Source organism: Pyrgilauda ruficollis, unplaced genomic scaffold (genome assembly GCF_017590135.1).
Source record: "Pyrgilauda ruficollis isolate IOZ18807 unplaced genomic scaffold, ASM1759013v1 scaffold127, whole genome shotgun sequence".
In the NCBI taxonomy this organism is placed as follows: Eukaryota; Metazoa; Chordata; class Aves; order Passeriformes; family Passeridae; genus Pyrgilauda; species Pyrgilauda ruficollis.
In genome coordinates, this window is record NW_024511099.1 from 484,834 (window position 1) to 494,615 (window position 9,782).

Consider the following 9,782-nt stretch of genomic DNA (forward strand, 5'->3'; position numbering starts at 1 on the left):
ATTGAGTTCATGGAGTCAGCAGAAAAAATTGCAAACTGAAGAGCAGAATCTTTGCTTCTCAGTAGGTGAAGTAAGGCTCCTCAGACCTGTGAGCCAGTCATTTTTCTTGTGTGTTCTGTGAATGTGGAGGATCCCTTGGAAATCACTCACCCACTGTAGGAAGTGGCACTTTTGTTGGGTGCTGCATGTGGTGCAGGGCTGAGATTTTCAAGAGTACTAAAGTTTTGGAGAATCAATGGCCTTTGACTATCAGGAGCATCTCTATCACTGGGTTCTTTTAAAACACTTGGAAAGCCTGGGTGTTTTCAAAGTGACTTTGTGGCCCTGGCTGCTTTGGTTGGCAGAGTTGGTACTGACAATTAAACTGAAGATGTAAAACAGTAACTAATGAACCTTGCTGAGAGTCAAAACACTTTAGTCAAGTAGCTTGAAATGTCTGTTCTTTGGGACAAAAGGGATTTTCCAAGATTTCCACATACTGTTTTCAGATCTCCTGCTCTCTTTTTTCCCTGGGAAACCAGAAAGGACAAAACAATTTCTAGACACAGACTGCTTTATGGTCCTTATCAGCAGGGTGTCTTAAAGGCAATGTTTTGACCTCAGGATTCAGAGTTCTCAGGCGTGGGAGAGTCGATTTCCCAGAGACATACCCATGGTGGGATAGGTATGTGTGAGTGTGCTCTAACAACAACAAATCAGGGAGGATTTCTCTGAAACCACCAGTGTAAAGTTCATTCTAATTCAAAGTGACCTTCCACAGCAGTATCCCAGCAGATGGGACAGTTTTTTGTATTTTGATTGGAAATTAAATTATTTTTCACATTTTGTACTTAGGGGAAGCACAGACTTATTTGAAATGCCTTTTTGGTTTCAAGTGACCCCTCTACCAGACTTCAAACAAAGCAAGAATGTTTCTGAATTGAAAGTTCAAATTTAGTCAATTTTTGAGATTTTTTTATACATTTGCATTGGACCTGTTTTGCCCATGCCTGTTCACAGCAATGAAATTGCCTAAAGAGGTGGTTTATCTTCCCAAGGGGATACAGATTGATCCATCTGCACTTTGCAATCCCTGTTCCCTTTGGCATGCTGTCCATGAAATAAAGGTAAGAGTTCAATAACTTCAGCAGAGAATCCCACTTTGCCTTATTTGAGCATTGACAGATGATTACATTTCTCTCACCCATTTGTAATTCTGTCGCCTATCTGGAATTTCCTATGCTAACATTCAATAGCTGGTAGCAGCAGGAGGCAAGAGCTAAAAAAAACACTTCTAAAGCATTTATTTGAGTTCCAGTGCTGTGTGTGTGTGCTGGCAATTCCATCTTCATTTGGAACTCTGGAGGGATGCACAGTAAGTGGATTACAGCACCCTTGGCTGGTCCTCACGCAAGGCAGCGGTGACGTGTGCGCTGAGGGTCTGCATTGCAGAGGTGCTGAGGTCACAGCTCATCCCACTTCCCATGACATTCCCTTCCACAGAACCATGGAAAATGCCAAGACAAATCACACCCAGCTTCAGAGTAAGTCCAGCATCTTAGTTCAGTCTCTGGCTGCTAATGTCTGTCTCAGAAGGTGGAGCAAACAGAGGCTCTTTGGGGTCTGTGCCCCTGGCCATCCTTCTGACTCTGGTAAACTGAAATCAAGCCATCATCAAGAAGTGGACTTAATATCCAGTGCTGTAGTTTTATTGGTCAACTGAGCTATTTTTAGTCTCTTCTTTCTTACCATTCTGCTTGTGTACTGCTGACACAGCCAGCAAATCCAGCAGTTTGTTTAGGGAAAGGATCTGCTGATACAATACAGATCACAATCTTGAATGAGTGTCTTCAGCAGTGATGTTTTAGCTTTATATGAGATTGTTGAGTTAATCATAATTTCCAGAAGTGTTCTTGATTAACTGACTCTGACCTGCTAGTACAGGTCTGGAAATGTAAGGCTCAGCTAAAAACCTGCCTTAAAGTACTTTTGGAGGGTTCTGAATTGATGTAAGTATTTCACTGGATTTTTAACACTATCCTGGGATCTCTCTGCTGGCAAATTGTGTCAAGGAGAAAACTTCTAGAGAAAGGATGAGTGGTGCTGTCACTGCACTTGACAAATATCTCTTTAAATTAAAAAATCTGATGGTAATTCCTGGCACACAGCCAGCAGTGTCCACACATGAAGGACAGTGAATGCTGCCTCCATGTCCAGCTCTGCTGCTGCTCCTCAGCTTTTACCCAAAGCAGCACCACAGGCTCAGTTTGCCTTCACCTTTGGGGCTGTTTTCAGGCTCCTGAATATTTGTCTATAGATTTCCCAAAACCAATTTGAACAATGAATGAAGACAGGTTGAATTTCCCCTGCCATGCAGACAGGTTCTAGGCTGCGTGACCTCTCACAATTCCCTCCTGGCACAGTTTTCTACTCAAATTTGCCTCAAATTTCTTCCCTGAGAGATGAGGGGGGGTGGTGAGATGCTAAGAGCCTTTCCCCTCTGCTGAGCTCTTACAATGGATGCTAAAAAACTGGAGCAGGTGATTTTTACACTGGAATTTTATACCACCTGGAAATCCCATGTGAAACATTCCTGATGGATAACACATTATTGTTTACTTGACCTCGGGCATTTCCTGCAACTTTAGCCTTGGGTTTTGTTCTTTGTCCCTCTGCAATCCCTAAGGGAGCTGTTTCCCTGCTCCTCTGGTAAAACCAGCTTCCATGACAACTCCTAGGGGCTTTCCATTCATTTCTTTACACACACTCAAGCTTTTTTTATTCCCAAACTGCCTTCATGATGATCTAGTCCCAGCTCTCAGCAGTGTCTGCTCTCAAATCTCTTCATCTGCACAACTTACGTCTGATCACAAGCCTTCACTCATTACATCAGAAGGGAGTGATGCCTAAAATTCCTGGTAAAGCAACAAACTAGTACGAAAAAGAATCAGACCCCATGGAAAATGACACACATCAGGTGCAGAAAACATGGATAGCACAGTATGAAATAGTACCAGGGGAAAAAATTACCTAAAGGTTTTTCATAAATGAGATCCTCGTCAGCTGGAAACAAGGAGAGGAGGAACATTGGCAGTTACAGTGCTGGAATTCTGCCTGACATTTTTTTTAAACACAGAATCAGGAGGCAGGAATCTCTTCATTCCTCCTTGGTTGCACTTTTTCCTTAAAGCTACTGATGCCAAGTGAAGTTTCAAAATTCCTGTGTTGTTATGAGAGTCCTCTTGAGCACCACATTCCTCACGTCTGTGCAGTCCCACCTTTCCCACGTGTTACCCAAGGTAGCTGTGAAGGTGAGGCAGTGGTTACATTCACTTCAGAGCACACGGGATCCTTTTCTTGAAACAAAACCCTTCTGGACCAATATGTAGTATTGCCACTAACACTGCTAATTCATGACTAGTAACTTCTTTTTGTGCTTGGCCCATCTTGTCTAGGCTATGCTTTTGCCAAGAAAGGTTGGACTAGATGATCCTTGAGGTCATTCCCAACCTGGAATTCTGGGATTCTATTATTCTTCATCATTTGCAGAATATATCCTTCAGCTGAACACATTTCATGCTAAACATTTGGAGAAACTAACCCAAACCTCTGACCCCATGTAGCCTTAAGCCATCTGTATTCAGCACATACCAGAAGCACTTCTCTGAAGGCAAACTAAATTCACTGTAAAATTAAGTGTATTCTTAAGTGTTTTCCTGAAACAGGAACCTCTGGAGTTGTTTCTGTCGCATCGCAGTTCAGTTCATAGCCAGGAACTCCTCTGCCAGTTCTCAGAATTCAGAGAACCTGATATTATTTCATTGGAGATTTTCATTAGAAATTTTTCCTCCTTGAGTCAGACTCCCGCAAAGAATAAAAACATTCTATAAGGCAGTCATAAAGAGGAATGGGCTGTTCCCAGAAGCTGGTGTTAGGCACAGCACCTCCTCACTGACTGTAACAGTAACAGGCAAAGGAATGTATGGGCAACTCAGTGTTTCAGAGAATCATTAAATGTCCTGAGCTGGGAGTGGCCAGCAAGGATCATCGAGTTCATGCTGAGCTTTTGCTGGGTTTTGTGACCGAGAGCTTTCAGATGGGCTTTTCTGCCAGAGGAACAAGAGGACCTGGGGGATGCTGGGGTGTATCTTGCCCCGTTGAAAGATGTTGCTCCTCTGACAAAAACAAGATTGATTTTTAACCGAGATATTGGCAGTTACACATGAAACCCCCAGTACTGACCACCACCAGAGACAGCACTGAGGGCAAAGGCAGCTGTAGCCTCCTGGAAGGGACAAAAACCAAAACCAACCAATCCCTCATGGCAAGGATTAAGCTCTCCCAGGGTTGTACCCACATTCTCAGCGTGGTGGAATAAATGCTGTTCAGACCTAACTTAATTTGACAGCTCATTTTCATTTTGACAGCTCATTTTCATGCTATGAGAAGAGGCAGAATCATGGGATAGCTCACACCACAAGCTGTGAAGGACTAGTAAGTACCCTGTGAGTACATGTGGTGTGTGAAAGGGCAGGGATCTCTGCGGACAAGAGGTGCTGAATCACAGGCAAGGCTGTTCCTCCATGACATGACAGCACACAAACACATGAAACTGTGAGAAAGGAGAACTTGGGGTTAATATTCTCAGAGTTGATTTTTCCTTTCAGGTTCGGAGTCATGAAGTGGGAAATGTACACTCCTATTCTTATCTCCCAAGTTTCCCAGCTAAAGGGCTCTCAGCTTCTGGGAAGATCAAAAGAAGTTCAATAAATCACCTGCCAAGCTGCAGTATCACAGAAGGAAGTGGAGAGAGACAGGAATAGAAACCAGCATTAAGGAATCTCTGTGATTTGACTAAAGCTGAGCAAGGACATTGGATCAAGTCCTTGAAGCCTATCTGGACTCCTTATCTGGTACCTTACACTTCCCACTCAAAACCACTCTGAAATCCACTTGCCTGAGGCTCAGCAGCACTGACCACCCAACACCCATCCTTGCTGAGCTCGTGTCCTCACAGCAATAGCTGGGAAGTTGTCATTCCTTGTGTTTCCATAGGAAAATGATCAAGTCTCCCAGCTCCACTCCCATGTTACATCTAAGTCACCACACTGCTGGAGCTCCCTCATCTTCAGACCAAGCACAGGATCCCGGGGCACTGGGTGGCCCAGGGTGATGCTTGGGTGAACAGTGACAAAGGACACCACAACAGAGACCTCAATTCTCCCCACACCCCATGGCACTGTGAGGTCTGGGATCCCCAATACTGCTTAGTCACTTAGACACAGTGGGTTTTCTGCCCTTTTTCCCTAAACATTGTGTAATTATAGTTGTTTTTCAAGTAAACAAAGAATTGCTGAGGGAAGACTCCTGTGGACTCAGACAATAACATGTCAAAGGTTCATGGTTCTAAACAGGGAGGGTGTTGTGTATGGATATTGTAGCTGTGGCTTTGTTACCAAGAAAACTCTTTTAAGTTAAAGGGCACCTTTACTAATATATTCAAATTTTGTTTAGGTAAGAGGAGGCAGTGCCCAGACCTGATCATTAGAGCCCAAGTACCTTGTGAGCAAGGCCAGGGGAGCCAAACAATGTCTGACCAAAGAGAACCACAGAACATCCTGAGCTGGGAGGGACCCACAAAGGTCATCGAGTCCAACTCCCATCCCCACACAGGACATACCAAAATCCACCATATGCCTGACAGCATTATCCAAATGGGCTTTGAGCTCTGGTTCAGGCTTTGGGCTGTGACCGCTGCCCTGGGGAGCCTGTTCTAATGCCCAACCACCCTCTGGGAGAAAGATCTTTTCCTAAAATCCACCCTAAACTTCCCTTGACACAGCTCCAGCATTCCCTCAGGTCCTGTCACTGGTCACCAGAGAGCAAAGGCCAGTGCTGCCCCTGTAAGTGACCCTTAAACCTCCCAGGGCAAAACCAAGCTGTCCTATGAAGGGCAAGTGGTGTCTCAACGCTTGTTTGGAAGCAAACTCTAGAAGAAGTGAAAACTACCACTGTGCTCTGTAGCTACCACAAGAAACCAAATCCAAGTTTTTGTTTAAAAAGACAATTTCATGTTAGTACTTCTTTAGCTGCCTTTTAAATGGTTTATTCAGCACAACAGTATTGTATGAACAAGTTTGTTGACTACTAAATATTCTTGAATAATTGAATTTACTCTGGGAAATGGTGATAAAAGGTACTGTCATCTGTTCTCAGCTTACTCAGCAGCAGGCAGCAATCATTTGCTTTTTTGGAAGGCGATTACTCCAAAGACATCCCAACACCTTTGGAATGTGGAACCTGGGAAGATCATCCCATTTCACAGAACGACAGAAGAGTTTGAGCTGGAAGGGACTGTTAAGTTAGGTCTGAACAGTAACTTCTGTTTGAGTTGTACTCAACTGCAGGTTTGTGAAGCTCACAGTGTGAATTGTTCATCTTCAATCTGTTTTTGGGTCTAAGCCTCAAGAAACTCAGCAAACATAATCAAAATTCCTATTATTTCCATATAAACCCCCACTCAGGGACTGCTTTACCAGCATTGCTGTAACCTGCCTAGATTTCAACTTTCTCCTCAGCAGACTCCAAACCATCACCCATTCTTACTTTCCTCCTGAAAACAGACCACAACTGAATTTGCACCCCAGGATCACCCTCCCCACCCTCCCTGGCCACAATTTCCATGGTTCCCATTTCCAGTGCTGGTTTCCAGATGTCCAGAGGGGTTGGGTGCCATAACCTGGGTTTCACAGGATTTTCTCCACCACCAGCAGAGTCAGGGACTGGATCCTGGGTCAGGGAGAGGACCACAAATCTGGACTTAACCAGAGTTCCAACTCTGCCATTTTACAAGGGGGACAAAAAGGCCCTTTGGGGACCAGCACAGGCAGCTGGACGGTGAGGTGAGGGTGGGGAGTGACCCCCAGCCCCTCCTGCACCTCAAGGCCTGACACGGCTCTAAACTGGTGACCCTCCAGCAACACTTGTAGGGTCATCAGGCCTCCAAAATGTGTCTGAGCTTCTTTAATAGGACTATATTGAAAAACCAAACTGTTTTCTTTTATCAGTTTTTCATGAAGGTTTTCATCGTTTCCTTGGAAGGATTTATCAGTCAGATTCTGGTTTTGGTCAATGCGAGGCAAAATTTCTCTTTCCATTAAAGAATACATGGTATGTGCTCAGCAGGCAGAGTTCCACCCAGCTCTGGGTGCAGATCCATGGTACGAGCCCCACTCAGCCCAACAGCACCTCACCCATCTCCTCACCTGGCCAAAGTGACACCAGCTCGTCATGGGGCTCCCTTGTCCTCACTCCTCAGTTCCCCTGTGTCCCCCTGGCCCCAGCTGGGACAGGTCACCTGCTGTGCCTTCTCTTGCTTGCTTTTGGAGACTTCCCACTCTTAGGAGGCCCCTTGAACACAGAAAGGAACAAAAATTATAAATTGAGGAGGGGTAGAAATGAGGGCAGGGAATCAGGTGAGACCCTGTAGGGAAAGATGTCCCAACATCCACATTCTCTGCCCCACAGGCAGGCTGCCCTGCACGTCTCAGCCCTCTCTGCTCCTGCTCCAGGACAAGATTGACTTCCCCAGGCTCACCTCTGCTTCTCCAACTGGGCTGGCACTGTCCCCCTCTGGCCCTGGCACCAGGAAATTAGGCCCCACTGTTAGGTGACTGCTGTGAGGGATGAGTCCCAGCAGGGACAGCCTGGACACGTCACACAGATTTACAGCCAGAAAGGAAAATGTTACCATCAGGAGGAAAATAGAAATGTGCTTCAAAATAAGATAAAATTGGTGCCTCTGGAATAGTGATGGGAGAATGCAAACAAGTTTGGTGTGTGTTAGCACTCCCTGAGTCCTCTCTCACAGAGCCTGGAGGGCTCAGCCCACTGTCAGGTGCTGAGCAGCATGGGAGGGTGGCAAAATCTGCAGGCAGGAGAGTGAATTTTCCTGTCTCGCGCATGACAAGGTGGCAGCCTCAGGGCTGAGAGGGCTGCAGACTTTCAACAAGATGAATTGTGCATTTGCCCTGGTTTCATCCCCTCACATCTCTGCACAGCTCAGAAATTCCCCCTCTTTTTTCCCTCTCTCAATCCCAGCTCTCCACCCTTGGAGGTGCAGGCATGAGCCAGCTGTGTGTGACCGCACTAGAAAAAACTCCTCTGACTCCTTCCACTCACGTTAGTAATTCTCTGACCTCATTCCAAGCTCTGCACCTGGGTCAGAACCTGCAGTGCTCTCCTTGGATGGGGAGAGACGTGTCCCAACTGCTCCTGCACCGAGCAGGTTGGGAGCACGTCAGCTCCTGCTGCCAGCGCTCCGGGGTCTGAGGCACCAGCAGCAGCCTGAGTCATTGCCACACCTGGCTGTGGTAATAGGTGGCCAAGGAGCCCATGGCACCAATCTAGCCCACCTCAGCACTTTAAACCAACCAGTGGTTTTGTGGGATTTTTTCCGGGTTTAGGCATTTAACAGCAGGGGGAAGCCTGACGTGGAGAGCAGTGTGGTCTTGGCTTTTCATGTAGTGCTTGTAGCATTTGGAAAATTATCCTCTGAGTACTAAATATTTGAGTCATTCTGGGATAGCACTGCATCTACTTTTAGATGTTACCATGCGCTCTCCTCTGCCACAGTTTATGAGGTAAGAATCTTATAAACCGTCAAGAAAAAGCTCATGCTGCTCATGCTCTTCCTCTTCTCTCTCTGGGCTTTGGAAACTTCAGGGGAAATCAAAAGGGGTTTTTATCCTCTTAATGTCAATTAGCTGAAAAGGTAAAATACCTTGTGATGAAGCCACTGGTGGTTTGAGAGTGCTCTCTGTGTGGTGCCCAGCCTGGCTTTTCCAGCAAAGCCCAGTTCCTGGAAGCCCAGCAGGACTCATGTGCCAGGGTGTTTGGCCACCTTTATAAAGGTTAATACTTATCAGAAAGATCTTCCTCAGTCACTCTGCCTACGAGCCCACGTGAGAAGAAAATTTCCCGTGCAGAAATTCCAGCTAACTTGGCAATGAGGGGAACAGGGTTGGGAGAGGCTCCAAACCCCCTGAACAGAACACGATAACAGCGTGTGGGTGCTCAGGAGATACCCTGGCAGAGCAAGTCAGGCTCGTGGCACCAAGCTGGGGAGCTGCTGGTGGCACAGGGCATCATCCCCTGCCAGGCCCTTGGTGCTGCAGTGGCTGGTGGCAGGGGAAGCCTGGAAGTGAGTGCAGAGCTCTCTCAGGCTGGGCCATCTCATTATTTAATCCCCCTCTCCTGCTTCACCAAGCTGAGCTCTGTGCTCCCCACTGCAACCTGCCACGGCACAAGGGTGCCAGACATGGTGCCCCAAGGAGGGTTGGACATGTTAGACCCTCATTCAGTGTGGGAGGCAGTTCCTGCACTAACAGCTCTCCATTCCTGCTCCCCTTCAGAACAAGGACTCCAAATCCTTTGTGCTGAGTCAGGATAACTGCAATGCAGCAGGATGGGAATCCCTCAAGGAGCTGCAGCCAATGCCGGAGGCTCCGGCTGCTCCAGCCTTCAACCCATCAGCACTGGATATCCTGCCTTGCACTCTGCCTTGGAGCAAAGTGCTGCAGCTGTGCTTCAGTTCTCACAGTGCTCTGATGGAAACCCTCCTCGTGTCCTGCCCCAGCTGCTCTCACACCATGCCAGTAGCGCTCAGCTCCTGCCAAGGGACTGGGAGAAAGTGATGCTCAGAGACTGAGCTGCATCCCACTGGGATAGCGCAGCTTGGGAGGGCAGAGATCAGACATGGTAAAAACTGAGCATTGGGAAGGGGAGTTCTGGTGCCCTGTGAA